Source organism: Odocoileus virginianus, chromosome 5 (assembly GCF_023699985.2).
Source record: "Odocoileus virginianus isolate 20LAN1187 ecotype Illinois chromosome 5, Ovbor_1.2, whole genome shotgun sequence".
NCBI classification, from domain to species: domain Eukaryota; kingdom Metazoa; phylum Chordata; class Mammalia; order Artiodactyla; family Cervidae; genus Odocoileus; species Odocoileus virginianus.
In genome coordinates, this window is record NC_069678.1 from 48,585,840 (window position 1) to 48,604,097 (window position 18,258).

Below are 18,258 nucleotides of genomic sequence, written 5' to 3' on the forward strand. Positions count from 1 at the left end.
TGATGAAAGCATTAAATTCAGAGAGAGAAAATCAGTGAGCCTATGAAATAATTATTAGTAATAATTGTTGCCATTTTTATAAGTAAAAAATAACCTAATAGTAATTTCACATAAATCAAGCTAAGGGTTGTTCAGTACAAGTTTATCATTTTTTTAATAACTTCATGGCAATATGTCCAAATAAGTGCAAAGACAAAAAAACATACAATGGTCTTTATGTATGAAACAAAACTGACTACGTTAAGAAGTTTACTACAGATAAAATTCTAAAATTTATTGGCAATATTAGGTAAAATAAGATGTCAAGGCAAATTTTATTTGTAATAAAGTTTTTTTAACTTTTAAAAGCTTTCAATAAAATATTTACATAAACTAATGACTCTGATAGGTTACTTCTACAAGGACAAAATCCAACAACCAAAAATTTGAACATGCCATCAAATCAGTGATTCACCTTTACATAGAAAAATGAAACTAAATTTGCTGAATTCAAATTTATTTGCATGTGTGGACACAACCATTTTGTGGCAGAGACTTGAAATTATATTAATCAAGACTTACTGAATACTAAAATGGGTTGCCCCAGAAGGCAATTGCCTTGGGAAAAAAAGATAATTTATAAACCAATAGAGCTTAGAAGTCCAAGAGTTGCTGCTGGAACAAACAACAACACATCAGTCAAAAAATATAAACACAAGCCAGGGAAAGAGGACTTTGGTTGGTTACAAGTAGTTCCAACATTCAGGAAGAGACATGTTAAACAAAAGAAAATAAGAGCAAATAAAGAGCATACACATCCCCAAGAAACAAAAGGAAAGCAAAAATGACCATAGCCAAAATGCATCTTCCCTTCTGTCTTAGTCTGTCAGGCTGCTACAACAAAATACCTTAGATTCAGTGTCTAGTGAGGTCCTTCTTCCTGGCTTGGAGATGGCAGCCTTCTAGTTATGTCTTTGCATGGTTTTTTCTGAGTGCCTACACACAAAGGGAGAAAGATCACCTTCTTTTTCTTCTTAAGGCCACTGATTCCATTATGACAATCCTAATCTAAACTTAATTACTTCTCAGAGGTCCCACCTTCAAATACCATCCCACTGGGGATTAGAGCTTCAACATTTAAATTCTGCAAGGACACAAACATTCAGTCCATTAACACCCATAAATCCCTAAATTTCACCAGTAGCAATTCTTTCTGTCATGTTAAGTTCCAGCGCCTTCTGTCTAGAGGTCCTCTAAGAAATACTATACCTGGGAAGGATAGTACCCTACCTGGAAGAGGCTGGAGGCTATATATGAGAACACAAAGTGTCTACATTAGGGTCACAGGAGTGAAATGCAAGCAGGCACAGAAAGAGAACTTGGGGTCCCTGAGTGCAATGAACTGACTTCCCATCATCTACACTGATAAATCATAAACATAACATCTACCCAAACTATTCCAACCAACTCCTAAACAATGCATTATGTAACTCAGGAATTTGAGGAATCTGCAATATGGTCTATCTTCTGACTAAGCACACACCCTTAGGAATTGCTTCTTTGTTTACTTTGGTCTTATAGGTCCCAAGGACACAAGCCCTACTGGCTTTCAGAGTGAGGTGTTTGGAGAGTTTGCCTTTCTGGCAGGAATTTTAAAAACTGGAGCTCTGAATGTGAAGTCCAAATCTCAGAGAGAAGCCTGGAGTTGAGGGTTCCCTCGCAATTGCATGGTGTCCCACTGGCAGTGGGCGTATGGCAAGAGTGTGCCTCAGCCTTGTCTATGTTTCTCTGTGAGTATTTTCTCAGTTGTCAGACATGCAGGAGTTGCCCAGCTAGTTTCTGGCTCCCCTTCAGAAGGAATCGCTCTGTGTGCAGCTGTACATTCCCTGTGTGAACAGGAAGACTGAAGCTCAGAAGCCTCCTGTGTTGCCATCTTGGATGACTCTTTGTGAACTCCAGCATGAGACATGAATAAAATCAGATACCCTACCATTAAAAAACTGAAAATTAGTTTCTCAACAAACCACTTTTCATACACTTGAATTTCTCTGATAATATAACATGATGTATTTTTTTCTTTAAGAGAACTGAAAATTGAAAAATATAAAACTTTTAAAATGATACAAATGAACTTATACACAGAACAGAAATAGAATCACAGACATAGAAAAGAAACTAATGGTTACCAAAGAGGAAAGGGAAAGAGGGACAAATTAGGAGTTTGGGATTAACATATAAATACTACTATGTATAAAATAGATAGCCACCAAGGACCTACTGTGAAGCACAGAAGCTATACTCAATATTTTATAATAACCTATAAAGGAAAACAATCTGAAAAAGAATACATATGTGAGAATATATTAATACATATGTATGAACAACTGACTTTGCTATATACCTGAAACTAATGCAACACTATAAATCAACTATACTTCAATTAAAAATAAATAAAATATAGAAAGAATATTTATTCAAAGTATCCTATCAAAGATAACTAGAGCTAACATTTCAATGTATTTCCATTGGGTTTTCCCTATTTATCATTGTAAATATAAATGATCCAGATTTTTCTGAATCTGAAGTCAAACAACATTGCAGTAAACATGCATAAAACTTTATTCTTCTCTACTGTTTGTTCTTTAAATATTTTTTCCTTAGGATATATTTCCAAGAGAGGGAGAACATGAAGCCAGAAGTGGGCCAAGGAAAAAGAACTGGTCCAAACATGATGCATATAACTAAGTTGTCTTTCAAAAGAAAGAAGTTAGTTGCTCAGTCATCTCCAACTTTTTGTAACACATGGACTGTCGCCCACCAGACTCCTCTGTCCATGGGATTCTCCAGGCAAGAATACTAGCGTGGGTTGCATCCCCTTCTCCAGGGGGTCTTCCTGACACAGAGATCTAACCCGGATCTTCTGTACTGCAGGCAGATTCCATACCATCTGAGCCACCAGGGAAGTTGTCTTTCAAAAATATAGGCAATTGCCTCTTCTGCTCTCTCCATGAATATTAGAATATTATCACTTTTTTAATATTTGTGTATTTAATAAGTGAAAACGAAGCCTCATGTTTGTCCTAGTTTTTATTTATTTGATTATTAGCTGTACCAAAGATTATTTCATATGTTTATTGGTCTTTCATGCTTCTTCTTTTAAGTTTATTTCTATTCATTCCCTTTAACTATGTTGAGCTGTCAGAACTTTCATCATTAATTTCTATATACAATTTCTATTTCTGTATATATTAAAAATACTACTACTTTATCATATTTGTTATAACTTCTTATTTTTAAATTTTTATTATGTTCTTTAAGTACATAAAGATATTTTAAATATTTGTGTATTCAAGTATTTGTGTAAAACTTCCCATTTTCTGGCACAATATATTTCAAAAAAGAAACTACCTTTCCCCCAGCTCCTTTGGGGTAAAAAAAATTAAAGGCATGGTCTTAACATATATAATGCAAGATCTTGTGTTTTGTTTTTTTTTTTTTTACTAGAAAAGGATAACAAACCCTAAGATATGACCTCTGCAGGATCAGGCTCAAATAGAAGAGTCCAAAGCATGGAATAGAATAACAACCATCTTCCCAGATCAATCAGTTAACAAAAAGAAATCACTCAAAACCGGAGAAAAATGCATGGCTAGTACTTTCCAAATCTAAGAATCTCACCACTATTTTTTCTGGAAAATCTTGCCGTACCCAAAGACCACAAACCACTTCTAGGCCTTCATAATACTAGAGAAATTATGCCAACCAAGCTTTGAAATTCACAATATATAAATACAAGATAACAATAACAGTGGGGCAACCACATACCACTGTCAATACGCTTACTCAATTGATTACCAGGAAGAAGATAAAGCTATTCTAGAGATAATGCCATTTTATTTTTCCATCTGAAATATCTTTCTGCCTTCTCCCCTGTTGTTGTTGCTGTTGTTACTAAGTCATGTCCAACTCTTCGTGACCCCATGAAGCACATGAGGATCCCCTGTCCTTCACTAACCCCCAGAGTTGGCTCTAATTCATGTCCATTGAGTCAGTGATGAACTAGTTAAACTAGTCAGTCTAACCATCTCATCCTGTCACCCTCTTCTTTTGACTTCAATCTTTCCCTCTTACCTCCAACAATTAAAATCATTCAATATTCAGATAATTGCCCCTTTCTCCATCAAATTGTTCATGATCACTCTGTTAAATACAATCTCTCCTTCTAGGGAATGGCTTATTGTGTATCCTACTTATATGGACATATCATAGAATCTTATTTTACAGGTTTTTTTTCTACACTTGGTTTAATCCCTCCTTCTTATCACACACACCAACACCACCATCGCCACCTTCATCAATATTAGACTGCAGAACTGACATCTCATAAGCTTTTATGATATTTTTAAAGCTTTTATAGTCCTTGAACATAGTAAATACTGACAAAATACATCTTTATGTAAACAGATGAAATATGTTAATGCACACATTCTTTTGCTATTTAACAAATAATAAAACAAATTCCTTTAGGACAAATAGTTCTCATAGTAATTTTTTGTGATCATAGTCACTTTTAAGTTACAATTAATCATGAAGGGCTTCAAGGACTGGCTTCTCCAGTAGTCCTACACCTGCCTTAGGAGTGTACTTCACTTTACTATGGTGAATGAACACAGAGGGCAAATTTTCTGTAGAGAGGAGCCATAGAACAGATGTACACATGAAAACAACTCACTCAGCTTAGTAAATGTTTGAAATGAGTATGCTCGTCTTTCAACCTTTCCCTGATGCGGGGAGCCAGCCTGACTGCTCAGGCTCCTTCTTGGCTCGGAGAGAGATCAAGAGGTCCCTCTCTGTCCCGCCACCCCTGATTTATTAAAGCACAGGTTGGCCTTTCTCACCTCCCTCAAGGAAATTGCTGTAGCGATCTTTCACCTGTTTTCCTGGTGCTGATAAACTCGTCATGATTGAAGCCTGTTATCTATCCAGTTAATGTTCTATTGATTTCAGTCATGTTGGGTGCTAGGGTAATACTTTACTGTCCTTAAGTGGAGGAATTTAAAACATCTGTGCCTGTAGCTCTGCACATATGCAAACCTTTGCTCTATTAGTAACTCCTGTTAGCATATATATAGGTGTGGTATTCTTCAATAAAGTTGGCAGAGTCAGACGCAAGCTGACTCTGTCCCTCTCAACCCCATCTTTCTAAGTCTTTCTGAGTCTTATTTTTCTTAGGTACTCTGGTAATTGCGTTCTCGACCAGTTCGTTTGCCGGCAGGCTCCGGCACCCTGATCTTCAGTCTTGCCTGTGTTTAACCTCCTTTAACCTCAAAGCTGAGTTATTCTTTTGCCCCATATATAGATCACACTTTATCTCAGCTTTCCCGGTCTGTGGAGAAGCAGAGTTCTCTTATTCTGGCCAGGTCCTGAGGTCCTTCTTTGTTACTTTAGGTTCTAAACTTCTAGAAGTCAATAGAACTTTAATTCTCCTTAATACTTCCTAAGAAGATTCTTTATTTTATGACCTTATAACCCCAGTCAAAGTCCTCCTCTCAGGTGGCACAGTGGTAAAGAATCTGCCTACCAAATCAGGAGACACAAAGTTGCAGGTTCAAACCCCGAGTCAGTAAGCCTGCTTCAGAGGATCTTTTTGAGTCAAAAAGATCCTCTGAAGCAGGCTTACCTGATTATTCTTCTTTAAACAAATATTTATTGAGGCATATGCTCAGTACTAGAGAGACATGGTATGCTTTGGAGACACAGCTGCTATCTTAGCAGGCCTAAGAGTAATAGGAAAGGTGTACAATTAACAAATTTTAAAAAATGAGTTAGTGAGAAATTGATTAATTTTTTAATTTATACATATATATACACATATATATTTTATTCCTGTGGATTCATCAACAAAACTTACATTGATCTTCCTTTTACAGGAGCAAGTCTCTCTGCTCCAGAGTTTGTAGCTCTTTGTCTAAGGAGCTTGACTGATGTTTATTTGAATGTGTAGGTCAAGTTCACAAAAAAAACCAAGCCAAGTGAGCTGACAGGGTGATAGACACTGAAAGTGATGCTTGGAAGAGAAGGGGTAATGGTCCAAACCCACAGTTCAGAGTGGGGGTTGGCCATGGAGGGAATAATGGAGATGATTACAGCAGTTTATACCCAACACCCTGGCTGTGGCAAAACTAGATGGAAGAAGATACAAGAATGCCTAAGATGTCACCAATAATGTCTTAGCTTCAAAGACAGCATAGCACCAAGTAAGTGGGTAAGCAGTGGAGTCTCTGCCTTTGAAAGAACCAGAGCCTCTCAGGGGTGACCTTAACAAACCCCCGATCCCTCCCCATTTGTCCTGTACTGCATAACACTAGGGCCCTGATTCTACCCAAAGGAGGAGGATAGATCTCAAAAAATGTCTGAAACTCTATCTCTTGCCAACCTTGGAAAAGGAACTGAAAACTAGACTTTTAACAAAGAATAATATGATATTTCTTACACTCTGTCATAAACAATTCAGTTATCTATTACACAACTAATTACAACAAATTGTGAGAAGTTATCTGAATGCCTGGTCTTCACTAGTCTATCCCAGACTCTCTCCAAGTTTCTCTCTCTCCCTTTGAGTCCTATTTCTTTACAACTCCACCCTCCTCACCAGTCTCACCAGTCCACAGAGCTGTCAGAATTCATTTCTGCCAGTCCCAGTATAGTTCCTTCTTTCTGCCTTAGCAAAATGTCCCCTTGTCCATTAATAGAATTAATAAACAACTCTTATTTGTTTTCATATTGGGGTGTTCATTAATTCTAACAAGGGAACACAGCTCTTCATACACAAGGCCAAAGAAAGGTATTTTTCTTATTTGAAAGGTCATTCCCTTTAGGGTTGAGTACCTAGTATGTTGAACACAGACTCTATAATGTGTACAAATAAAGAAATGAGGAGCAGAAGGATATGAACACAGTTGGCCAGATCAGACAAATTCACCCTGGTGAGCCATGCAGTAGCAAATATTGCAGCCAAATTACCTTAAATTCTGTTGCTAAGCTAAAACCTCATATTTGTATGCATACAAATGACCATTTGTAATGGTGACTGACCATTAGAATTTACCCTCCAAGGATATCTGCATTGTAAAGGAAGAATTTGATATAAACAAATGACATTCAAATCAGTAGGTGTTGATGTGGCATCAGAAATTCAGGAAGCCCACAACTTCCTCCAGGAGCAATGGAGTCATGCTTGTCACCCCATCTGAGACACCTCAGCTGCTGTGTTATTCCAGCTGGCTTTCACTGCTCTGTCACTTGAGTACCATCTCTTGAATATCCCTGTATGGAAATGAATTGGTGTTTCCTGGTACAGTGGGGATGCTGAATGGGGATAAGGATATAGGGCCTGCACAAAGATGGGCCCAGCTGTTAAATCTCAGCTCCGCAATTCAGGATGGGGAAGTAGAAGGAAGATGCCTCCTCCAGCAGGATTAGTGCCAGGATCCAAACTGGTGAAAATCAAGGAAAGTCAAACTGACCAAAAGAAGGCAGCCCACTGAAGCCAGTAACACTGCCCACTTCTTTGGGACCCACCACTCCACAAGTATCTGTTGGCCTGTAAATTCTTTGTCTAACAAGATACTCAACAATAAGTACACCAAATAGACACCATTTACCCTTTCAACATTCAGCCAACGACCCCCTCTGTGCACACTCTATGAGGGATATGATATAAGATGATAAAAGGACATTCCTATTGCACATTAGAATTTTGGAGGTGCTCACACATGCATTAACCAACTGAATTCTTAAAGCAAACCTGTGCGGAACACAGCCTAATGCCCATTTAGAGGAAACTAAGTTGGTGATGCACAGGGAATTCTGGTGTGCTGCCATCCATGGGGTCACAAAGAGTCAGGCACAACTGAGTGACTGAACTGAACTGAAACTAAGGCTCAGGAAGGGAGGGTGTTCTAGGTCATGATAAATGACAGAGCTCAGACTAAATACCATTTGTTCATTTTATTCATTCATAGAGTACTTGGAATTTTTCAGAATTGATTTTGGTATAAATCTGTCATCTTTTAGAAAAAATGAGGGCAGAGAATTCAGGGACCTGTGAGAAGAAAGAACATGCATTTCATTGGCATGGTCTCCTAGGACAGCAGCTGCTCTCTTAGACACAGAAAGAGGCGCTGAAAGTAGAAAAGAGAACTTTAACTCCTTCAAATTGTACTTTCCCTTTTTCCTCAGCTCCCAGTAGTCTACAGACTGATCACACTGGAAAGCCAGGCAGCCAGCAGCCAGCCATCACACTGGCACTGGGCTTCCACTCCACACTCTGGTTTCATCTCCACAACATCTCCATGAGTAGGCGTTAAAACCCTCACTTTACAAACGAGAAAACACAGAGGAATCAGAAGCCACTGACCTGCTGCTGGGTCTGCCCACCACCCTGCTCTCCCTCCACCCACCCTCCCACTGTCATGGTCCAGCTCATCCAGACCCTGATTTTCTCTTTCCTGTACTTCGGCAACAGTTGCATTTGACATTCCTTTTAAAAATGTATGTGTACATTGAGTGAGCACCAAAAGTGTGCCAGGTTCCATCCTGGACACTGGGGAGAGAATGATGAGTGTGAGTTAGCGCCTGCCATTCTAGCAAGGGAAGGGACAGAACAGGGTCCATGAGGATCAGCACTGGAGCAGGGGGAGGTGGGGGGATGGGGTGCTCATGGGTCAAGTAAGGCTGGGGTCCTCCATGATGAGTCTAACTCAACCAACTTGCCAACAACCCCTTTTGAGCATCCTTGTGAAAGTGAAAACCCAAGCAAACCTCAAAACTTTTCAGTGGCTCCCTGAAACTCAGAGAACAAAGGACAGGCTCCTCAGTGAGGAGAGGAAAGAAGAAATGCATTGTAAGCAAGAAAGTTGGGGGTCTGGGAAGCTTTCCAGACAGAAGATTCCTTTTTTTTTTTTTAAACCATTTGACCTCCTTTACCTTTTCTATCGCGATTTCTTTGTGAGACAGCAGAGATTATAAGAGAAGAAAAAGAGGAGGAGCAGAGGAAGCACTGAGTCAATGAGTACTACAAACAGGCACTGTTCTGGGCTTTCCCCCATTTAATACCCATCGGGATCAGTCTTCATGGAAGGGAACATCATTCTCTTTTACAACTGAGGAAATTCAGACTTAGGGCCTTAAGTAGATTGATTGTCAAAGGTCAAAGTGAGAAGGCCAGTGTCATTAATTTGACTGCTTCCTTCTCACTTAGTCATCTAGTAAGTGACTAGAACAAGAATTTGAACCCAGGCTTATCTGACTTCAAAGCTTAAATATTTTGCTATTCTGATGAGTCACAGTGGGCTGTCTTGGGAAATAACCATTCAATTCTAGAAACTTCCATAATTCATCAGATATTTGACTTTAAAAGAGACTCCATCACTTTCCTATCTAGACTTACTCAAATCCTCCAGTATCACCTGCACATCGTTTCCTGTCCCGTACAGAAACGCATACCAAAAGGACCAATTCTTTAGCAAAAGCTTTGAAAATCCCATGACTATCAAAAAAAAGAGTCATTGTCCTAAAAACGCCTTTTAGAGTGTGTTGGCAAAGTCCAGTGTTTCAGCTGAGACCAGAAAGCAGACAGATGTGTGTGATGAACAGTATCTTGGCACTATTCGTCACTGATAACAGAGGCTTCCATAATAAATGGCTGGAAAGCACTTTTCTATTTTAAAGCATCACATAAATATGGGCTGACAGTAACACAAAACTATGCCAAGCTGCAATAGGATGGCTCTCATGAATTATATGAGCAAAAGTTGGATCAGGTAGAGTCAGCTACACTTTTCTACATCCTTCACAAACTTCACATGGACTAACAAAGACTATTAGAAAAGAGAAATTTAAAAATGCATACCCCTCTAGGAGCCTTTAAATAAGGATCCTTAGTTTTTATAAAGGGCTTCCCTGGTGGCTCAGATGGTAAAGAATCTGCCTGTGATGCAGAAGACCTGGGTTTGATCCCTGAGTTGGGAAGATCCCTGGGGAAGGGAATGACTACCCACTCCAGTATTCAAGCCTGGACAACTCCATGGACAGAGGAGCCTCGTGGACTTCAGTCCATGGTGTCGCAGAGTCGGACACAGCTGAGTGACTAATACTCTTTCACTTTGAGTCTTATAGAAAGTGAGATTAGAGGATGTTTGGGGTATAGATTTTGCTAGCTAGAAAAGGCAGGCCCTTCGTGGTACATAAGGCAGTTGCAGCTTGAGCAGGGTGTTGAGGGAAAAAGTCAAACACACCATTTGACCCAAGTGTTTAAAATTTTCCAGAGCTTCTCACATCTGTTAAGCCACTTGGATTCTTTATAAGATCCTAAAGACCAAGGACTTAGATTTTTCAAGTTCTTTTAATAGCAGTGGAAAGAGAAACAAAGAGTTCTTTGCCTTTTTTATGACACCTCACCATAGGTCAAAACAAAACCAGACAGCTGGTCAGACAAACCACCCATTTCCGATTATGGCTGCTTAAGGCTGAGAAAGGAAGGCACTGAGTTTGCTGAATTTGAAGATAAAACATAAACCCAACTGCTCTCCTCAACATGCTACACAGATAGATTTATTCATTTAAGGACTATTTATTAAGCATCTCGACCATGCACCAAACATCATGTCAATTGCTGGAGATTCAGCAGAAGATAGCTTTTATCTTCGTGACTGGGCATTCTGTTATCACCTCTATCTTCTGAAGAGAAGGCTGAGGTTCATAGAGTAGGCACCAGCCCAAAGCCCTGTAGGGAGTGAGCCCAGCCCTCACCTGCCTCCTCACAAGCTGTGCTCCCACTAGGTAGGGCATAAAGATACCACATGGTTCAGTTCTCCTCTGTGGCTGATCTCCAAGCCAAAGAGAACACGATCCTCCACATCTCAGACTCTGTAGGAGCTCTGGGTGGAAGGAAGACAGAGGGAAGCACCATGAAGATGAATAAACTCTCTATCCTGCAACTTAAGCTGTCCTCAGTGCTAACCACTCAAATATGCCACAGGCACAAAAAGCAACCCTTCACATCTGAATTCTGCTCTGTTAGGCACCGCTCAAGTTCTGCTGCACCTTCCATGTCCTATAAGCTCGTGTTTCTGTCTCAGAAAGCCTGGCTCTCCCCAACACCCGACATAAAAAGGGCGCCTCTGGTCATCTCCCTCCATAGCATTTAACACAGTATGTAAATACATATGTACCTGTGAGTTTATTTAGCATCTGTCTCTCATTAAAATGCAAGCTCCACCAAAAACTTTGGTCCTTTTTCCCTAGCTCCAGACACAGTGACTACATACAGTAGGTACTCAGACTTCCCTGGCAATCCAGTGGTTGAGGATCCGCCTGCCAATGAAGGGGACAAGGGTTCAGTCCCTGGTCTGGAAAGATTCCACATCCCGTGGAGCAACTAAGCCTACGCCCCACACTATTGAGTCTGTGCTCTGGAGCCCGGGGGGCCCCAACAGCTGAGCCCACAAGACCTAGAACCCGTGTTCTGCAACGAGAAGCCACCACAGTGAGAAGCCCACACACTTCAAATAGAGAGTAGCCCCGCTCGCCACAACTAGAGAAAGCCCACATGTGGCAATGAAGATCCAGTGCAGTCAGAATAAAATTAGTTAATTTTTTTTTAATTTTTAAAATACATATAGTAGGTACTCAGTAAATATTTGTTAAGTTACTGAAAGAATGATTATATTTAACCCATATTCTGAAACCATAACCAAATATTACCTAAACCAAATCACCTATTAAACACTGTATCTCATCCCTAGAGATACAAATATGCTCTTACATCTTAACTTTTGTCTTTTTCTGTGACTCATCTCCTAATGTATAAGATAATTTACTTAAATGTGTGTATCATTTATTGGTCTGTTCTCCTTGACAATGCGGGAGACCTGGGTTTGATCCCTAGGTTGGAAAGATCCCCTGGAGAAGGTAAAGGCAACCCACTCCAGTATTCTGCCTGGGAGAATTCCATGGACTACAGTCCATGGGGTCGCAAAGTGTTGGACATGACTGAGCGACTTTCACTTTCACTCCTTAACAAAGATGTAGCTTTACAAGGGAATAGATATAAAAGGCCTAGAATTATGTCTGGCTTATAATAGATTCTCAACAAATATTTGTTAAATGAATGAATGAAAATATCCCTCTTAATTTCTTAATAAGCATTCAACAATACGTAGTTTCTTTAAATTATGGGATATATAAGAATTTAATTTCTGAGAGCCTCAGTTTCTTCATGGGCATTGGACTAAATGAATTTTTAAAAAATAATTTTAATGATCAAAAATAGATTCCCTTATACACGTAGTATTACAAGTATTAAGGCAGAAAATCTAATAAGCACATTTTTAAGAGATGTTCAACAAAATGGTTTTCAGTAGATCATCCAGGGTTATCAATGAATTCTATCTCACAAAATCCAAATTCACTGAGGTCTTATTGTTTAGGTGTCTTTTCTTCCATGTTCCCTCAAAGAAACTGAAGTTTGGAAGAGGTTTTGTATTGTCAAAAATTTCATGTGAGGATACAGACTTTGCTATGTGTCCAAATGTATGAATCAATTCAACAGGTTATTTCTTACTTTACGTTTAGTACCACATTAGGCATGGTAAGATGTCAAAGTAAAAATGCTGCTTTCAAGAAGCATTCACTATTCTTTACTGGAGATATGAGACACATTCACAAAACAGCCAGAAAACAACAAAATAACCTGCCTTTCCAGAGCAAGAGTATAATAATAGGTACAGTAGGTGCTATGGGTATAGGAATAGGTAAGGATCAAAATATTAAGTGGGAATCAAAATATTCAGAAAAGATCCCGGGAAGAAGATTTGACAAACTTTTTTTTAAGGACATGAGACACTAGTTATCTGCATGGCGATGTGTACTGTCTGAACCAATGGATCAGCACTAGCAGAAGCTTTAATATTATTCAGATAATCGTTAATCTGTCAAATAATGAACAGCCTCCTTCCCTCTTTCCATGGGCTTGAACTATCTTAAACAGCTTTGAGTAGTCTTAGTCATTTGAATGCTAGTTCTTTAACTTTGCTGCCAATTTCACATTTCCTATGAAGTGCTCTTAAAAGATAAAAATTGGGTCAGCACCAATAAAATTGTATCCATCTGTCAAGAGAAATTTCCATTTAATGAGGACACCAAACAGCATCATCAACAAGGAATCCAAAACACTTAAGGAAAATTAGCATGGGATGTGTAGCCACACTACCCCAGAGGTTAAGAGAGCCAGTGTTAAGCTGGCTTAGCCCTCAGCACTGAAATATATAACACAAACTTCGAGCACTTCAGAGAGTCACACACCACAGACAGAGGGATCGTTCCTGCCTCAGGGATGGGACCAGACTAACAAGACTGTGTCCTAAATTCACACAACAGCAGGCCTGGAGCTGTGGCTTGTTTCAGTAATTCAGAGAAATTGTTATACATCAGCCTCAATCAAGACTAACATGCTGGGCAAATGAAATTAATGTGACCATGACTCTAATGAAAGTTGGCAAATATAAGAGGTACTGTCCTTAATTTTACTTACTTAAATAACTCTTTACATCCCAATAAAATTATCTTCTACATTAGGGTTGAATTTTAGTGTTAAAAGTTTTCTTTTTCTTCTAGTGCCTTTTAACTGTGATCAGCTAGACAGAAGGGTAAGAGGCCTATGATGAGTAATGGTGTGCCTATCTCAGTAGCCTCTATGCTCACCCAGCTACAAATGTGGTCAGTCTGGTGGGAAACTTGTGATTCAACTCTCTCAGCACCCACTTTCAGCAACTGTGACTTTTACATTAAAGTTCACGGAAGTACTGTACCAATTTTCAACCAATTCATTAACATACAGCACTAGAAATGTTGGTGGGCTATGACAAGGCAGTCAGGGAATTGAGTGGCTTGAATGAAAAAGTTTTCTGGAAAAATGTAAATCAGTAACTATATATTATCAGTTTGTTAACAAAAATTTTATATCATACTATCATGTCTTTTATATCATACTATCATGTCTTTCCTATCATATTTTAGTGTGTGAGTTGAGGAGAAAATTAAGGAGAAAGATAAAGTTATAGAGCCTATTTTGATACATATATATACATATCATCAAATAATAAAGAAGACTGGTTTCTATCACTAGAAATAATAGAAAAACTTTTAACTATTTTCTCTTACTTCATTTTTATTAAAGTTTGCTTCAAACTACACTGAAGTCTGTCCCACCCATTTTCAACCCCACTAGCAAATTTCCAGAAATCTTGATGTCTTTTGAACTTGAGCTCGAGAATATTCCTTAAGTTCTATCTTAAGAAATAATCTTTTTATCTTATCGCTTGACTAATGTTTCTGCTATTTCTTCAGTTACCTTTCCACTCCTTAAAAACCACAAAATTTCTAAACTAAATCCATTTCTGAGAAAGTCAAATCTTCCTTTCTTTAGAAATGCATTAAAATAATATACACAAACCTGTGTTCTTACTTACAGACAAGTCTGTAAGCAAGTTACTGGAACAAAACATCTCTAAAGCCTACTGGACAGGGGACGGAAGTACCACAAGAAGCAGGTATCCTTCTTTCCAGGGTAAGACTTGGAAAAGTGCCAGGAAAGACCGCTTAGAGATAATGAGAATACTTAACGGAAGAAAAAGACCTACTCCAGGTAAGTCACTCTTCACCAGGAAACTGGAGGGGAAGAGAGGAGACGTGAACCAAAGCATGGCTTCAATTATCACTTGGGAGTTAAAATAGCACCATATGTGAAATTGACTGCTACGTCATTGCTGACAACCTTGTTCTTTCCATCACTCAGTAACTCTGTGTTCTCTATATAAAATGCTTCAAGACATCACTGCTGGCCTTGTTGTTAGTCTCTGGTGTATCATTAATCCAAGTAAAAACTGCTAACAGTATTTTGGAAGTCCTATCACACTTTTAAATATGCAAGTGATTATGCATATTAATTATGATTCAGCCATTATTTTTTAAGAAATTCATCTTAACAGAAATAGGATCATGGCTTAATAAACATACATGAATACAAAATGTGTAGTGTGTTGCATGTTTAAACATAAAGTTCTCATATCTAATTTTAACTCAAAGATTTGGAACATGAAGAACTGCAAGTAATATCACAAATGGCCTCCTTTCTCACCACATACCTACACCAACAGCCCTCTCAGACAGACAGGGGCAGTTTTGTGGGTCCATCACATACAATCTAAGAAAGGAAGACAGAATCTGAAGAAAGGCAAGTTTATCCAGTAAAAGAAAGCAAAAAACTAAAAGAGTATCATCCCCTAATTTCAAAACTTACTACAAATCTTCAGTAATCAAAACAGATACCATACTAGCAAAATAACAGTATATGAATAAGGGGGATTCAGGGCAAGGGGGACCCTGGCAACAACAACTCTACTCTCTCATTCTATGAGTTTGACTATTTTAGGTACCTCATATAATTGGAATTATGTAGTATTTGTTTATAGTCCCACTTGTCTATTTTTTCTTTTTTTGTTTTGCCTGTGCCCTTGGTGTCAAACCCTTTGTTTTCTTCTAAGAATGTTACAGATTCACATCTGTGAATAAGTCTTTAATCCACTTTGAGTTGATTTTTTATTATGAAAAGGGTAGTCTTTTCAACAAATGGTGTGTTGCAACAACTACATTCAAAAGAATGAAGCTGGACACTTTTCTCATACCATACACAATAACTAACTCAAAATGGATAAAACATGAGAGCTAAAACTATAAAAATCTTAGAAAACAACAAGGAATACATCATCACCTTGAATTTGACAATGGTTTCTTAGATATGACACTGCAAAAAGGAAAAATTGCTAACTTAGACTTCACCGAAATTTTAAAACTTTGTTCATCAAAAGACACAACCAAGAAAGGGAAAAAAAAACAACCCTCAGAATACAAGAAAATGTGTGCAGATCATATATTTGGTAAGTATCCAGAGTGTATAAAGAACCCTTACATCTTGCAAACAAGAAGAGAAACCCAATTAAATATAGACAATGGACTTGAGACATTCCTCCAAAAAATATATGCAAGTGACCAACAAGCACATCAAAATATGCTCAATGCTATTAGTCATTAGGGAAATGCAATTCAAACCACACAAAATACCACTTCACACCAACTAGGACAAGCTATAATAAAATAAAGGAAAAAGAGCAAGTGTTGGGAGAGGTGAAGAAATTGGAACACTCATACATAGCTGGCAGGCATATAAAATGGTGCAGCTGCTATGAAAAACAATTGGTGATTCGTCAATAAAATAAACATGGAAATTACCATATGACTCAACAAATCCAAACCTGGGTCGATACCCAAGAATTAAAAATAGATGCTCAAACACAACCTTTTGTACACAAATGTTCATAGCAGCACTATCCACAGTAGCCAAAAGATGGAAACAATCCAAATTTCTATTAACTGATTAACGAATAAACAAAATGTAGATATCCATACATGTGCATATGCCTGTATGCTCAATCACGTCCAACTCTGTGATCTCACAGACTGTAGACCTCCAGGCTCCTCAGTCCATTGTATTTTCCAGGCAAAAATACTGGAGTGGGTTGCCATTTCCTCCTCCAAAGGATCTTCCAGATCCAAGGATCAGACTTCGTCTCCTGAGTCCCCTACACTGCAAGTAGAGTCTTTATTATGAGCCACCTGAGAAGCTGGGATAGCCATACAATGAACTACAGTCAACCCATAAAAAGGAATGAAGTACTGATATATGCTTCAACATGCATGAACTGCAAAACATTATGCTGCATGAAAGCTAAGTGAAGCCAGACCCAGAAGGCCTCACAGTGCATGATTCTATTTATATGGAATATCCTGAATAGGTAAATCCATAAAGACAAAGAGAAAAGAAGTGTTTTCCAGGAGCCAAGAGGAAGAGGGAATTGAAAGTGACTGGTTCATGGGGTCTCCCTTTGGGGTGATGAAAATGTTATAGAACTACATAATAGTGTAAGGTTGTACAAATTGTGAGTGTATTAAACACCATTGAATTGTACACTAGTTTTAATGGTTAAAATGATGAATTTTAAGGATGTTTTACCATAATTGAATATTGAACTGAAAAAAATTGCATCAATTTATTAGAAATCACAAAGAAATAGATGATTTATTAAACAAAAAATTACTAAGTGGGAGAGGACATCTTGCACTTAAAAACAGAGGAGTCAGTTCTTTTATGAAACAACCCTATTTTATACAGATGTCCATAGAATAGAGAGCAATGGCAAGAAAGGCGAAAGAAGAAAGATGAAGGGGGGAAAAGTACTAATTGATGCAGTTGTGTGTTGTCCTTGATAAAACCAGCTGTTAGACCATTAACTAAAATAAATATGCTTTTAGCATTACCTTGAATATACATTTTTCCAGTGTAAATTGATATATAGAATTGGAAGTTCTCAAGAAGCTGTTGCTATTCCCCAAACATTAGGGAAAAGGAAACACTGTCTTCTTCCTCAGTCTGTCTGCGGCAACATATTTCAACACTGCACAGCCCACCAGCTACATAATCTCCTGAAGGAGTTCAAGGTGGCTTCTATCATCCTTTCTCTCAATCAAAGAAGAAACACTAATCTTGATTCCTCAAGGATATACCATGGGACCTCTGTAGCAGGTGCCAGGGATTTTAGTGAGAGGATCAATATGAATTTTTAATTGGAAGGTGTGTGTTTCGCAACTTCTGCCTACTCTACTTATTAACTGCATGACTTTGAGCAAATTACTCAGCCTCTGAAACTTCTTCACCCATAAAATGGGGATAATAGAACCTACTTTATGTCATTAGTGTGATAATCGAGTGCGTAAATACATACAAAACATTTAGAACAGTTTGACACAGGAAAGGATAGGCAACTAAGGCCTTAGACTAATGCCAGGGAGATTCATTTCAGTTGATACCAATTAGAACAGGAGGAGGGCTAGCCCTAAAGGTAAGGGATTGGCTGAAACTAGGTAACAAAAATTAGAGGTCAGTCACCCAGCAGGTGACTAAGTGAAAACCAGGTACAAGACAGAAAACCATCTGAAACTTGACCACCCATGATAAAGATTAGGTAGGAAGGTTGAAATCCAAAACTCACCCAACTGTGAAGATTCCCCCAACCCCCAATCCATAGAAACCACAAAGCACCATTGCTGAACCACTCTTTAAAAAAAAAAAAAAATTTATTCAGCTGCATTGGGTCTTACCTG

At 38.4% G+C, this 18,258-nt stretch overlaps 1 long non-coding RNA gene across 1 annotated transcript in view; it reads right to left on the reverse strand.

The window, feature by feature from the left end:
- Positions 1 to 886: 886 nt before the first annotated feature.
- The window catches only part of LOC139035058 (uncharacterized), a 108,625-nt gene continuing 91,253 nt past the window's right edge, over positions 887 to 18,258 (reverse strand). The window contains exons 2-3 of the long non-coding RNA XR_011487571.1: positions 5,660 to 5,756; positions 887 to 975 (exon numbers count right to left, since the gene is read on the reverse strand). This is a non-coding gene — a long non-coding RNA (uncharacterized lncRNA). The remainder of the gene's footprint in view (positions 976 to 5,659; positions 5,757 to 18,258) is intronic.